A 15,888-nucleotide genomic window follows, 5' to 3' on the forward strand; every position below is an offset into this window, starting at 1 on the left:
ATACGATACCAATACCACCACTACGATAAACTATCGAAAGAAGTAAAATCAAGTTTAAAATCGCATTAATTTAAATTAAACAATCCCAAATATTTATCTTTACCCTACACAAATCCGCTTATCTCCATAAACAATTGAAATAAAAGTAATTTTAATACAAACTAATGGATTTGAAAATAATTGAATTGACCATAGTACATTAGTTATCCCGGTATCGCGGTCTTATCTCCGGAAACTTATTAAGATAAGTCGTTACGGATAAAGCTCGTTTGTCTTATTGGTCGGAATGGATAAATTAGCCGACCCTATTATCGATAGTTCTGATGGACAGCTCTAGATTATGAGTGATCCAGCCCTATCGTGTTGTGTTAACCATTTGCTTATGGGATACGTCGACATAAGCCTGCAAGCTTACATAATAATTCCTATGGCATATTATGCTGAGAATATTGTAGTGATGAACGAAATAATTTCTTGGTTATTCTGTATGGAAATTTTTGAAAGTAAATTAATAATTAGTGATACAGTTCTACTATAATTTTAAGGTACTATTAATGCTTTCACTTTTAAAATGTGAATTTATTTAATAATGCTTGATGTACTATTTTTTACTTCAAAAGTAGTCTTACAAGAAGTATATTTTAGTAAAAAAAATACGTTCATAATTTTCGAAATGTTAAATTAAACTAAAAATTACTATTTAATTGCTTTTGATTTTAAATATTATTTGATAATTATATTATATACAAAACATAATTTATACAGCGTGTTCAAAATTCACATCTGCGACGTGGAATTAAAAATTTAAAAAAATTCATTCAATTATTCATAGTCTCAATTGAATGCTAAAACCAAAGCGTCCGTGACTAATATTGAAATATGCAAGTGTCAGGATAGGGCACGGTGCATGTGATGGCAGTCGAAATTGCATGTGACGTTTAGTCATGCCTAGTACCCTATACTGTCTATAGTATACATGTAGATATGGATCGCGTTCATAGTGGGGTACTAGATTAAAAAAATCAAATTTTGTAAAGCGGATTTGTACATAAAGATGAAAAAAAACATGACGTTTGAGAAACGTAAATAATTAAGTGTAAAAATTAATTAGTTCACTATTTATTTTTTGTAAGGAGAATCTGCATACTTGTTGACTTAGTTATTGTTATTACTTGATGAATAAATTATTTTTATTTAGTTTAGAATTGAAAATTTTGTAGGTTATTTTCAATTTATTTCTATAGAATAAATAAAAACATTGATGATTACATAATTTATCACAATAAAGTCATGTAATTACCAGCTAATAGAATTTGTGTTATAAGTAATTTTCGTCTTTGAATTGTGTTATTATTTATCCATAAATTGTTTGCTTTGTTTTATCCTGTTAGCTGTTATTATACGAGTATACAGTATCTCAGTGTGAACACACAAGACCGGTCCCTGCTTTCGGGAAATAAATTACGCAAACAATTAAATATCGGCAATAATGTGAACATGGGGTGCGACAATTTGTCTAGACCGGTCCGTTGGGGTCTACTCCTGCTTGGCTTATACAGCGTGTGCATATTTTAATTATAAATTATTAATATACGCTGTATTTCATGTTAGTTACTCGTTATAAAGGTTACATTTTTAGTCACATATTCACGAAAAATATCAATGTGGTATTAGCATGATCACCAACTATGTGAAACTTTTATAAGAAATATTTATGAACAGAAAAATATTACAATAGGTACTTAGTATCATGATGTTTCTAAAACGTTTTAATTTAAGTTTGTTATACTAAATTACGATTCTCGAAGGAATCGTTGTAGTTAAAATTATAAGTTATATCTACCTACATGTTTATACAGTACACCCTGTATAAGAATGTCCTGTAATAAAAGCAAATCGTGTAGTTAATGTAATTATGAGGCCGTACCGTAAACGTTCCTGACTTGTTGCGATTAAGGAATTGTCTCTGTGGCAGAGCTATGAAACATTTTATTGTTTATATAAGGGACAAGTTTCAACCTTCGTAACTTTCAGGTTGAGTTTATAACGTGTCGTTATACAGAGTGCTTTTGTTTTATTATAAAGTTTTTTTTGTTGCTGAAATTTTCATAGGGATTTTTTTAAGAAAGACTTACTCAATCTTTAAGTGAGGTACCTACACGTTTCAAAATAATTATCAAGTTGTTAATTATAAAAAATAACACTTAGTTATACAGATAATTTTAAAAAATGTAATATTTACGGATAAACTTAAAATATTTAAAAGCAGAAGTTTCAGGTCATTCTGAATATAATAAAAAAGTTAAAGTACATAATTAAATCAACGTATGAATATTTCAAATGATTAATAACATAAAAAATAATGTAGCGGTGCATGAAATGAATTTAGATCCAACATCAAAACAAACGAATAATGCGCCAAATGTTTGCAACTAATGCAAAATTTTAATGAATGCCAGCATTCATTGGTAAGTTAATGAAACTCTCCCTAAGTCTGAATGCGAACTCATTCATTCTAACCCATTGCAAATTACTAAGCCTGTACCTATGTACTTATGAAATTGCTTCATTCAATTCCTATAGTTTATGTAAAGGTAATCTATACGCCTCTTAACCCTCACGATAGGTTGAGTTATAATATTATTATGTTTGAATATGCATCTATCTATTAATTAGTTCCGCTATCAATGTTTTTTTTTCAATATAGTAAAAATAATTAATTATTTGTCCACTTGTGAATGCATAGAATACATAAGAATACACATCTTGTCTCGCATAATATTTTTGGAAGTGCCATTCTGATAAAGGATAAAGGAGGAAGGTACCTACCTGTCCTGCCTAAGTCTTAATTTTTTTATTGCATTTCAAATGATGAATGAGATGATACGTGTGTCGTGTAGACTGTACTGCATTCTAACGTGTAAAGAATACTGATTTTTGGTTTTAATTTAAGCACAATATTCTAGATACACTTTTAACTTTTTTTCATCAGTCGATTTGTAAATGCATTTATGACAAAACAGATAAAATTCAGCCTTTAAACCTGTTAAACAGACTATAAGTAAATAACAATAACATTAATCGGCCTTTATCATGTACCGAAACATTATTAACTAGCATAAACCACGATTGCAGCTAATAAAATCCGCAATAACCAGCCGCTGAATGCGTTTAAAATGTAAAAGAGATATATTTTATATAATATCCACGTTAATAGCGCTTTCTGTGGGCAATTACTTACCGAAATAGACCAATTAATAACATCTGAGCTCAAATAAACTCCACAAACGTGATACTGCAAGATCGAGTTACTAAATTATATGAAACAGCCCGAAATTTTTCGAAATTAAGTTTCCAACGTTTCCTATTCCACTATTTTATTAAATAGCTCAGAAAATTAAGACCAATGGAATAAAAACTATCTTCTTGACTGTGCCTTTCAATTACGAGGTGGAAGAAATTCATGTTCCTAGTGCCCTAGAAGTTAATATATAGGTACTCGGGTAACAAACATTTCTACCAAATTACATTAAAATAACATATTTTACCAAATTATTTTGAGTTTCCGCTTACTTGAATACGCTATTATAAGCTTTCATAAAAGTTTAGTAGGTTTAGTTTTAGTTATAACTTTTGTTTTTGAGTAGATATAACATAAAGTACGTGTATTTCTTAAATTTAAACTACCTAACTACACAGAACACTAAACCTAATTCATTATTTAGCATATGATTTACTTTAAGTGACTTTATCGCTAAAGAAATTACTAAATGCAATTGTATTTAATAAATAGAAATGAAATTACATTAAAATACGTAACTTTCATAGAAAGTCCATCCATTATCACCCTAGTTGAGCCTTATCACGCTCAATACTTGTCACTAATATTTTCCTCATGCTATTTTTGATCTCCTTCACACTAACGTTCTGCAAACGCTCCTGTAGGCAATTCAAGTTGTAAATTGAATTCAATTTAAGCATAACATCGCCGTCGTGTCGCAAAACTGCCTGAAGCAACGCACGTGCCACTTTCAGTACCTATACGTACATGTTTGAACTGTATAGAGAAGCTGTTATATATGGCTTGTAATTACAGTATATAATAGAATAACATACTATATTATTATATTATGTGGTATGTAAATAGATAACATTGAGAGAATACAAAGCATGTGTAAGATACACAATTAAACAATATATTGTTGCATTTTTAACACGTTATCATTAGCTTCACCTGTATGTTTCTATGTAAGGACTCCTATAGAGTCGATTTCGATCATTCACTTTTAAGGGACAGATTAATTTCAAACTTTATTAAGATTTAATTTCACACTTATTAAGATCGATGACGATACAATCATTTCATGAGCTTATCCTATAAAAGCGTGTTTTGTTAGCTTATTTATTATTAACGAGATATTATAGGCTGTAATAATGTGTCTGTACTTTTAACAGCAGCAATTTCTTTAAGTATTATTTCGAAATCACTTTGTTGTAATAGTCAATATCAGGGGATGAAGCTACGCAGTATAATTTAAGTTTATGATTTAGGTGACATGCGTTAACATTATACGAGCTCTTGGGCGGTGGGACCGTCATCTGTCACATTTCAAAGAGAGATGAGAATTTTATGCAATCGTGATCTTAGATAAAGCTAGGAGGGTGCGTGCCTAGATAGACGCTTTATTATAACGCGAGCCGACAACAAATAACGAATAAATATTCCTTTTTTATTGTTGGATTGGGAATGCTTTGATTTAGGGTAGGATGAGGGGGTGACGAATTGTGGTCGAGATTATTTGGGATAGGGACTTCACTGTCACAATTTTGGGTATCAAGTTTCATCTATATTTGTTCGCTTCGACCCGGGGTTGTGGTTCACGCTTATATTTCAGTCTTGCAAATAATTTAACAGAAATGTTATTTGACGCTTCAACGCGCCGCTCGTAAAGAAGTAATTTTTGATCTGAGTTCAGATGAATTCAAGTTCGTTGAGTTTAATGAAGTTGTATTTATATTGCATGTTAGATTTAGTTTGATATTTTATATAAAAACTATCGTGACATTTCATTTTATAAACTTATTGGATTTTTTTGCCTCAGCCCCCGGAATCACAGACACAATAGAAAATCTATTGTGTCGTGGCCCGATCGGGCCGCTCGGTGGTCAAGGGGTTATTTATGTGAGTTCTTTTATACGATTTATTTCTAACCGATGCTCCTAGATACTGAGTTCTGTATTCTGTTTGGAATTTCAGTTGTTTAATTTACGTAGGTTACACTGCATGTTTTGCTTTGATGCTATTTGCTATATGAAATCATTAAGTCTGTATGAAATATATGTTTACATAACAAAATATTGTTTATTTTAAGCTAGTATATAATGTAATATTAACTTTAGCATCTTAAATACAAATTAGACAGAACAGATCAGTAGATAAAATTACATTTTCATCGGGCTGTTGTTTTTCTGCAATAGGTTACTTACAAAAAAACATCTTTAAAAAATTCATCCAATTCCTGTTCCATAATAGCATACGGAAAAGGAAAGTGATATCAACCCTAATTCAATATGTACCAAAAAGGTCGAAAAGCATGAAGTTTTTTCTCATATCAACGTAATATTCCAAGTGATATTTACAGCACGTGTTTTCGATAACATCAAATATTAATACTAGCACTCCCCAAATCCGTCGCAATAAAAACAATCGGCTCAAGATCCGTAGGAAATAAGAAACAGACGAGGCTTGCACCAAGCAAGGGAAGTACACTTTTTAGGGTTCCGAACTACTAAAGGAAAAAACAGTAGCCGTCTATACGGCTCCTATTATCACTTTATTGTTCTTCTGTCTGTCTATCAAGATTCTTTTTTTAGGAACGATCTTATTTTAAAAAGCAGAAATTCATATCAATAACTTAGGTATTCTGTCCCTTGAAACTGTAAGGTACTTCCCGTGAACACAGAATCTTGAAATTTTATACGAAGCAAAATCAAATAGAAATGTGAAAAACATAAATTCAAAGTTAAACATATAATAAAAATAAAACATGTTTATAAGGAACCCTCGGTGCGCAAGTCTGACTCGCACTTGGCCAGTTTTTTATGGGGGACGAAAAATTATGTTTCCCTGATATATGAGGGCACCTCTCAGAATTTGAACGTGTCGTATTTGAAACACTTAGTAGCAGAGGTGGGGAGTCCTTAATAAATTTCGTATAAAGGGTCGACGGCGGCAATTGTAAAATTTATCGCCCGGATGCTTTGGGTTCTATTTTAATAATAGAAACGTATGATTTGGTTTGTTCAATGATTTGAGCGTATGGACTTTGATTTTGAATATGGGTTAAATTTTGATCATCAAGATATTATATTACTATTCGAGGCTCTGCTATTTTAAGCCTCTTACTCTAACCTTTTCTAAATTCATCGAACGACAAAATTGAAGTAGCTAAATGATAAAATTAAAAGGCAATAAATTCTACTTATTATTACTTATAGTATTATAGGTATTTGTAATTTGATGTATTTTGGTAATATACAAAAAAAATCTTTGAGTTTACACACTACCGCAATGACTATTACAAAACTATGCTCAAATATCAAGGCCAACTGTTACAATCGATTCTAAGTAGATCAGGAACAATAGGAAACACGATATAAATAAAGGCAAAGTTTATCTCGCAGTCTGCAATCAGTCGTAGCCTAGATGCACGACTGATCACAAGACCTTTACCTTATGTGGCCTAGAACTTGAGTGCTATAGATTGCATAATGATACATCCACAGACTATCAATAGAAAAGCAAGTTTAAGAAAGCTTTTGCGTTTCCAAGCCATTTTCTCTATTCATAGATCAAAACGGCTAAATTTAATGTGGTGTGAGCCTTATAGGCTGTAGCAATAATAACTTTTTCTGGAAATTAATTACCTATAAGTAGTCACAATTATTAGCTCGAACAACACTTTGCTTCATAAAGTGAGAATTTTTAATAATTGTGTGATGATTAACATTTTTTTATGTCAACTTCACTAGCTATTTATTTTAGCTTATTATTAGAGGTGGTGGAGGTTCAAGGCTTCTTATAAACAAAGTCTAAACACTTCAAGCTCTATTATACAAACAGCTTTAAAACCGACAATTTAAATTTATTTGTTTTTTCTTCTCAATCCACTGCCAGATCCACACGTGACATGGCCGCGGGCGAGTTTTGTAAAACCTAATGCAAACTCCGTCTGTCCATTTGTTGAACGTCGTCACTAATAGAGAAACTCCATTTAAAACTTACTTACCCTCCGAGGGGCGAATGGCTATTTATTTCACATTTTTAAATGCTTAAAATTGCTCTCAAGGCGTATATTAGATTTATAAAGATCGGTCCGCCATTATTTTTATAGCTATTGCCTTTCTGAATTTATTGCTAAAGTAAAGCCATTTATAAATTAATTTTAATGCTCAATATTGTACTTATCGTGTATTTTCAGTATTGGAGTTTTCGGTGTGATGTAATTAAATTTACATAATAATTGTGAGTAAATTGTAGATAAGTACACTTTATTTCTCTTGTTGAATTACTTTTTTTTAAACCAATATCAAACGATCAATCGAATTATCGATTCCCTTTACTAATGCTCCTTCAAAGTCCTTTTCTAAATGGAGTTACAAAATCTGCATACTTAAGTGAACGAGCGCCCTCACTCTTAACTCTCAAAACACGCTGTCCTCAGAATGTATGTAAATTGGTAAATGTAATAAATTGCATATTTATCCAGTAATGGGGCTTTGATGTGTGGGGGCGGTGGGACGATGGGACGTGTATCTGTAATCCTTAGCCTACTATTTTGGTGTGACGTTTGAGTAATTGTGGCATTAGAGGTCTTATTATAACTCAAATGCAGGCGTAATGGTCTTGTTCCTGTGATCGCAGATATTAATATAGGTACGCTTGTTTTGTTTGTAATTATTGTATTTTCTTCTATTATTATTTTTTTGACTATAACGTCTACGTATAGTAAAACGTATAGAGAAGTATTCAACAAAGAATATAAAACTAAAACAGAGTTAGTACCCATTTACTAAAGAGAGGACCTTGAATTAGAGAAACAAACGAAAAGTATGAATCAGTTCCAAAATTTAGGAGATATTTTATGAAATTTTTATCATTAACCCTAGAACCGTACCCATATTAAAATTTCATTAACGGTACCCAGGGGTACAAGTGTACCCCTATGAAAAAAACAAGATTACAAAAAGATTATTAACTTTTATTAAATGTTGACTTATTAAGGTCATCTTAACATTCATTTAGGTCCTAATAATTTAATTTATCATGGCATTTTTATATATTTTCTACAATTTACACACACTTTACGTTGGTGATCAAAATTTATTAAAAGTTTTCACTTCCTGCACTGTGTGCGGGACCGACGGAATTTTAACGTGGATATTCACAGTTACATCTCAAATTTTGAAACAGCAGTGGTCCCTGCAGTTATTGGTAATTGTTGTCCTAAAATATCTCCATTACTTATTTGTAGAGACATTGGCAAAGTTTATGTACTGAAATCGTTCTTCTAGGTGAAGTTTTTTATAAGAAAAAATTAAAAATTTTTCGTCAGGTTCATATTTTGATGCCTCACCAAGTACCAGCTCTTCTTGTTATTCCACTTCCCACAAAAAATCAAAATTAATCCATCATTTGCCATCAAAAAAAGAAAATGAATAACTCAGGTATTCAAATCATGCAGCAAATCATAAATTTGTTGAAAATACAAATTCCTACACTATTTAACAATAACAGTATGTATACATGAATGTAAAGTAAACTTATAATTTTACATCAAATTTATCAATAAAATAAAAGGACCAAAAGGCGAAAAAATAAAATAAATGAACCTTGAAATACTTACGTTCGTAGTACCCAGGGGTACTGGAGTACCCCGACAGGTTCGTACGACGTGTTCTCAATAGCTTGACCACTGATCGAATACGGTATCTACGTGTCTCCTCATCCCCGACAAATACACGAACGCGCAAAAGAAACCGTTGTTTAGAAAAAAAGATATAGAAGATTTTCTGAATTTTTTTTCATTTGTACCCCAGGGTACGGTTCTAGGGTTAAATATCGTAATAAATAAAAATAACTGTAACATATTTTCTGTCCAATCAACCTTGCATCATGCGGGTTTATAATATTACATCAAATATTGACACAAGAGCAGATTATCTTCGAAGATAAATGTAATATTACGTAAAATAGATGCTGGTATAGTTTAAATCAAATAATGGTTTTTGAATACTTTGTAATAATAACAATACATTATAATATTTTTTAACAGTGCAAGCTTTATATTATAAATTATGGCAATCTTATCAGTAAATAATCTGTTTACAAATTTGTCAAAAATATGATGAATTTTAAGTTCCTAATATTATTTACCTTATTATTTACCGTCAGTTTTACAATTTATCTACGTTTTGATTGCAACGTATAAATGTGTTCGTGATCCAATCACAAACGTAGTTGTTTAGTATTCATAGTATACAGAAGATTCTGGAAATTTTTAATTTTTTTAAAACCTTTTTTTAAACGGTCAAAATAATGTAATGTATTAAATTTATTGTGTAGTTTCATAAAATGTGCTAATAGAACTGACAGAGGGGAAAATTTTATCCCTTCATATGGGGTCTAACAAAATTGATTTTATTACGTCTCAAAATTTTTTGTCGCGTCAAACAGTTTGGTGATTTAATTTTTTTATTTGAACTTTTTTTTTCTATGAAAACGTAAGAAAAGGAAAATTTCCAAGTACCTTCCTTACCATAATATAATAATATTAATCAACCATACGAGTAATAAGAGACTCGTTAGTTACGAAACTCCTTGCTTCATGTGCAAATTTACACAGTCGAAGTCATTACATCCCCGAAAAGTAAGTAAGCATTGATTAGCTTTATTGATAAATAATAGCAAAACCGTAATTCAAAGGGGAAGACGTAAACGGAAACCAGTCGGCACGATTCAATTCAGTCTATGGACAGTAATAATAATGATCCTACTTCCTTGCCATGCGGACCTCCCGTCGGAAGCATTTGCCATTGATTTTTCCGCAAAATAATATACTATCTTCATTCTATCCTTACCATTGTTTTCGGACCCTATTTCAACCAGATTCGATATAATGTCGCATGGTTTTGAGTGCATTAGATTCGGTAGAATACGTCTGCCATGCCGCTCGACACGTGACTCCAGAATAAAAGACTTCACGCCTGATCAACCTCGCTAGATGTGAATAGAATTGCCCGTATTGTATCATATAATGTGGGGTGCGTCAATTCATTTACGAAGATAAAAGGTTAGTTTTATTCACAATTTTTCATATCGAATTTGACTAGACATTTGAAGATATAAATGGATTTCCAATAAACAAAATAAAATCCAATTTTCGATTATATTTTCGACATAATTTCTACACGACTCACGACTATGCTAAATCGCCCACAATCCAATGTACCAAATTTGTGACCATCAGGTACTCTCATAATCAAATCCGTCACTCCATGCAAATCTGTTTCCTTCTTTTTTGAGCTCTTATGCATAATGTGATTAGAAACCCAATATTAGGGTCCCTCCGTCAAGGGCGCTAAATAAGGAGCGTCGTTTTCCGCCCGAGGCACCTTTCGTACTTTTTAAAGCAACGTCACGAATCCTGAAAGTCTCTTTTATTGGTCGCCATTATGATAATTACATTAAGGACGGTCCTGTCGATACTCCGTCTTTCGAATTTGTTCTGTTGTTACGCTAAGACGTCTGTCCCTTGAATATTGATCAGCTCATTTGGGGAAATCGCACCTATTGTCTACGTGACAGTTTTACATCAAGGATTGAGCCCGCATTAAATTTCGTGGTTCGCTAATCAAATTGGACGGAATTAAAACTTCGCGTGGGGAATTTGCTTTTTTCATACCTTCGAATTGCAGGTTTATTTTTTTATCATAATTGACGCTTGAAAATATTCTCTGGATATTGCGCATTAAAAATCGTTATTGAAAGAAAACCTGAAAATCTGTGACTTAACGTAGATAATGACTTATATAGCGTAAAAAACTTACGAGTGTCTGTATCGTCATATACAGACGCTCATAAGTTATTATAGTATTTATATGTTATTATTTTATTGTATTTTAGACTTTTACACTGACACTGTATTTTAGAATGCGTAAAAAATAAAAATAGACCATAAATATTTAATTAGATTAACACAACTTTAAAGCTCAATCCTGCTTGTCGGAAACAGCTCAAACGGTTTTAGTAGCAATAGCATGTATATTGTATATATTATATACTAATATTATAAAGAGGAAACCTTTGTATTTTTGTATGTTTGTATTGAATATGCTCAAAAACTACTGGACCGATTTCAAAATTTCTTTTACCATTACTTAGAGGGATTCTTCCGAATCCGTATAGGCTATATTTTATCCTGGAAAACGTAAATGTGTACCACGGGCGAAGCCAGGGCGGATCGCTAGTTTCATATAAAACGCTTTCCAGCCTTTATTTTCAATCGACCATTGTTTGTGTCATCATGTCCAACGTGAATTTTATGAGAATTCAACCATATTTTTTATCACAATATTTGTATTTGCTTTAAATGTTTTGAAAAATCTAGGTAGCTTGTTTCCTGTCATATGACAGAATGTTTTTCTATAGCTGTCCAGACTAAATGAAAATATTATTGTTATCATATTGTGATTGGGAAACAAAGCGTGTAGTGTGGAATGGAGCTTTTTTAAAACTGTATATCTAAAGCAAATTCTGTTATCGGGAAATAAATTAATTCTGTTAGATTACTTACCTATACATTGGAGATTTCAACAATGTGATCGCTAATATAAATGGATTAAAAAATTCTACGCTAAACTAGAATATAGTATCAACATAGTATTCACAATCAACATAGAGTACAGTTCACATTCATTGCACAGTTTTAGTCAAATAAAGCTTTTTGCACAGTTGCCCTTACGTCCTATGGCAATAAAATATGTACACTACATTTAAATTTGAAGCTCGCTAACAAAACCACGGCCCCAAAAATGATAATAGCCACTTGTGAAATGTTGTATTATCCAATCCTCTCGTTTTACGAATCATTAAACCTCTGTTTGTTGGAACATGCGCGGGCACGGACCGGCATCGTCTCGGAATTGAACAAAAACGCTAAAAGGTCTCCTCAATCCCTTTTAAAGCGCTATTTTCTTTTATATTCAATGAACCGTGAAAATGTGGACGAGTTTACGCAGGGATTGTGTTAGCGTACAACGCAATGTGCGGAATTGCTGAAAATGTGATTAAATCGCGGTTTTATCTGTCGGAAATCTAAATTGTTAGCATTATTCGATGTGTTAAGATCGAGATTGCTTTATACCTATGCCAGTAAAATTTAATACATTAAAAACGATAAAAAAACACTGTAAGAAAAAAGGGTATAAAAATACGCAAATTAAGCTAATTTAAATTTCTTGAACCTTTTTGCCCTGTAATATTTTTCGGGTATTCATTGTCAAATTTTATTTCGAGGTTGATTAACCCGTCCCTTGGTTCGTTGGCTGTATCAAAATTGAGCTATTTCAAAACGAATTACGTACAAAGCGAAATACTCTGCTATCAAATAACTGAGTTGCATTTGAAACGTTTTGAAAACTCACTAAGTTAATTTGTGCTATGAAGCGATTTAATAGCTGCCAATCTAACGGCTGGGAACAATTTGAGTTACTATTGGATGAAGGCTTTGAACGTGTTCAACATTAAGTGCATTAATCTAGAGAACAGCCTGTGAGATACTTAAATTTTGTTTGATATACCCGTTGTAACTTTGTGACCGAAATATGACTTGTACAATGTAACGATATCCTTTATGTATTACTAGTAAAATACAAAAGAACATACATAACTTCTGTAATTCTTATACTCCTGCGAATACTATAATAGCGAAAGTTTGAAAGAATGGCAGTTATGTTTGTAACTCTTACACGCTAGAAGCATTAAACCAATTTTGATGATGCTTTACACTGAGACGTAGCTTATGTATCAGAATATCCAAGTTTATGTGTTTGCTTGAAACCTTCTATGAAAATTGAGAGGTAAGGTAAAAATCGCTATACAGGCTAAGTACGGGTTACTATGTTTATAAATATACTAATTTTAACCAAATCATTCTACAGTTCAAAAATACTCAGATTTTAAATAAACGCAGACCGATAATATTTTTAAGGAAGACTCCAACATTTGTTTTAAAGGTGTTCTGTACTTGATATTTTCCTAAAATAATATTATATTTAAGAACAAAAAAATGTTATTATAATTTCGCGAATTACTTCTGACCGTGTTCCCAACATAATTCCTAATAGAGGGTGAAAGTTTTAACGATATAAACAAGTTGTAATAAGCAAAGTAACGTTATTTTCTCAGCTAGTCTAGCAGTGGGAATGTTTGTATAAAAGAAGCGAATTCCAATTTAAGGGGCGACACAAACTTATTATTCCTTATTCCTTTCTATTTTCCCCAACAAGAGAAACTAATCTAAAGAAAATTTTCGAGTCCCTGTGAAGAAAATGAGCTTATAAGGAAGTGCAGTTTGCTTGCACGAATACCGCCTAGAAACTGCGTGGCAACAAAGTTTAAATTAAAGTTTTTCTATACAAATAAGAATGACTGTTCCAGTCTGTTCGGGTAATGTTTTAGTCGTACAAGAATTAACGTTGCAATCGTATTACGCTCCTGGCCGAGAGTTAAATTAAATTTTCAACTTGTCTTAACGTTTTTCTGTTTGTGCTCGTTTGTATTTAATATTTCAATGAAACTTAAATACAATTATGCTAAGAGAAATATATTTCTGAAACATATTTTGGTATTTGAGAATAAGGTATAAAATGTATTGAAGTAACAAGTTTATAAGTAGTAAGTACCTAGGTTCTACCACAAATTTGTAGTTACTACGTAGTTCTACGATGCATTAAACTGGTAAACTTTGAACCTTGATTGAGTTTATTTTGCTATTTGTCTCCATCCCGTTATCAGAGCGAGTAAAATAACAATCAAATCCATCAAATTTCTTTTCGATTTCATTCAAAGTTCATGCAATTGATTTCCATTCTCCAGATTGTACATGAGACGGTACACGTCGTAAGCAACAATGTAAAGACGCTTTACCACGCTCTTGAATTTTCCTATTTTTGAAAGTTCTTTGCCTAATGAACTGTATGATATCAAGTTTCAACGTTCACCGACACGCTTAACTTTCTTTGATATTTTGTATCGTTTCAGAAGTAACTTTTGTACGCTTGGGCATCTTCACGAAGTATACTGGGGTTTCCTTTGAGGAATAAATTTAAATTTAAATATCTTACCAACTTTAACGCATTCATTGTGTTCATATATTTTGTTGGAGTTGAAAACTAAAATATATTGTATCGCGCCTCGCGTCCATTAGTTTAAATAAAAATGTTTGGGAACTGCGAAGTTTTTAGAGCTAGAAGCTTAGTGTAACTAAGTCCTATCCTACAAATATTATAAACGCGAAAGTTTGTGAGGATGGATGGATAGATGGATGTTTGTTTGTTACTCTTTCACGAAAAATTTACTAATCTGGTTACAATGAAATTTGGTATGTGGGTAACTGAAGACCCAGAATAAGACACATGCTTTTTATCCCGGAAATCCCACAGGAACGGGGACTATGCGGGATTTTCTTTAAAAACGCGGGAAATCTGGTATAAAATAAAATGATAATATTCTGCAAACCAAAGAAGTCTGATAAATTCAGTAGATACTTAAACATGTCTGGAGAGAGATCAGGCGCAAGGCAAACAGTTTTATGTGCTCTGTAAGGCATAGGGATATTCCAATAGTGCTTACTTCGCAATTTCGACTTTTACTTAGATTACTCTTACATTGTAAATTTATTTTTATTTCGGCCAGATTATAATTTCTGTATTTACACTAAATATAATGATATATTATCATATATGATATGATAATATTTTTTATAAGCAAGTAATTCGTTGGTAGATGAATTCTCTTACATAGGTACTTAATCATGAGGAAGAGAACAACTTTTATAAATAACGTGGTTAATTTTCTCAAATTAAAATAGCGTAAGCAATTAACATTTTTTTAAAATTGTATAGGGAAACAGACAGACAAACTGACAATTAAAAATGAACCAAAAAATCGCTTAGATACATTATATTTATTACACCAGCGATTACTATATCTACCACATACCATCCATCCTCAGACTACTCTAAAAGGAATATAAAAATATTCTGCAATACTTCCAAATATTTTCGTAACTAATAAACTAAATGCACTGTGAATGCAACCGAATATTCAGTGATGCATCTCCATATCACATTTGATCTCATACATTAACTTTAATGGATTGCTCGTTTTATTTATTACAAGTATAATAATGCACTAAAGGTAATTAATTTTGTATGTATTGTGTTTATTAGAGAGAAGAACTGAATGGTGTTAGTTTAAAAGTGCTTCATAAAAGTAATAAGACCAAAAGTGTTCGGAAATTATATATTTTTTAATAATCTATACTAATATTATAAAGCTGAAGAGTTTGTTTGAACGCGAAAATCTCAGAAACTACTGGTCCGATTTGAAAAATTCTTTCGGTGTTAGATAGCCTATTTATCGAGGAAGGCTTAGGCTTATCATTACGCTAAGACCAATAAGAGCGGAGATGTATGTAAAACCGGCTACGTGGTAAGTTGTTACAGCTGATGTATTTCTCATTTTTCATTGTTCAATTTTCTTCCGTAGGCAATAATATAAAAGAATAAGAAGAACTATTTATAAACCTTTTACATACTTATATT

The sequence above is a fragment of the Colias eurytheme genome, chromosome 14 (genome assembly GCF_061535395.1).
Source record: "Colias eurytheme isolate Ceu_HAF_F1 chromosome 14, ilColEury1 Martin Lab GWU primary, whole genome shotgun sequence".
Lineage (NCBI taxonomy): Eukaryota > Metazoa > Arthropoda > Insecta > Lepidoptera > Pieridae > Colias > Colias eurytheme.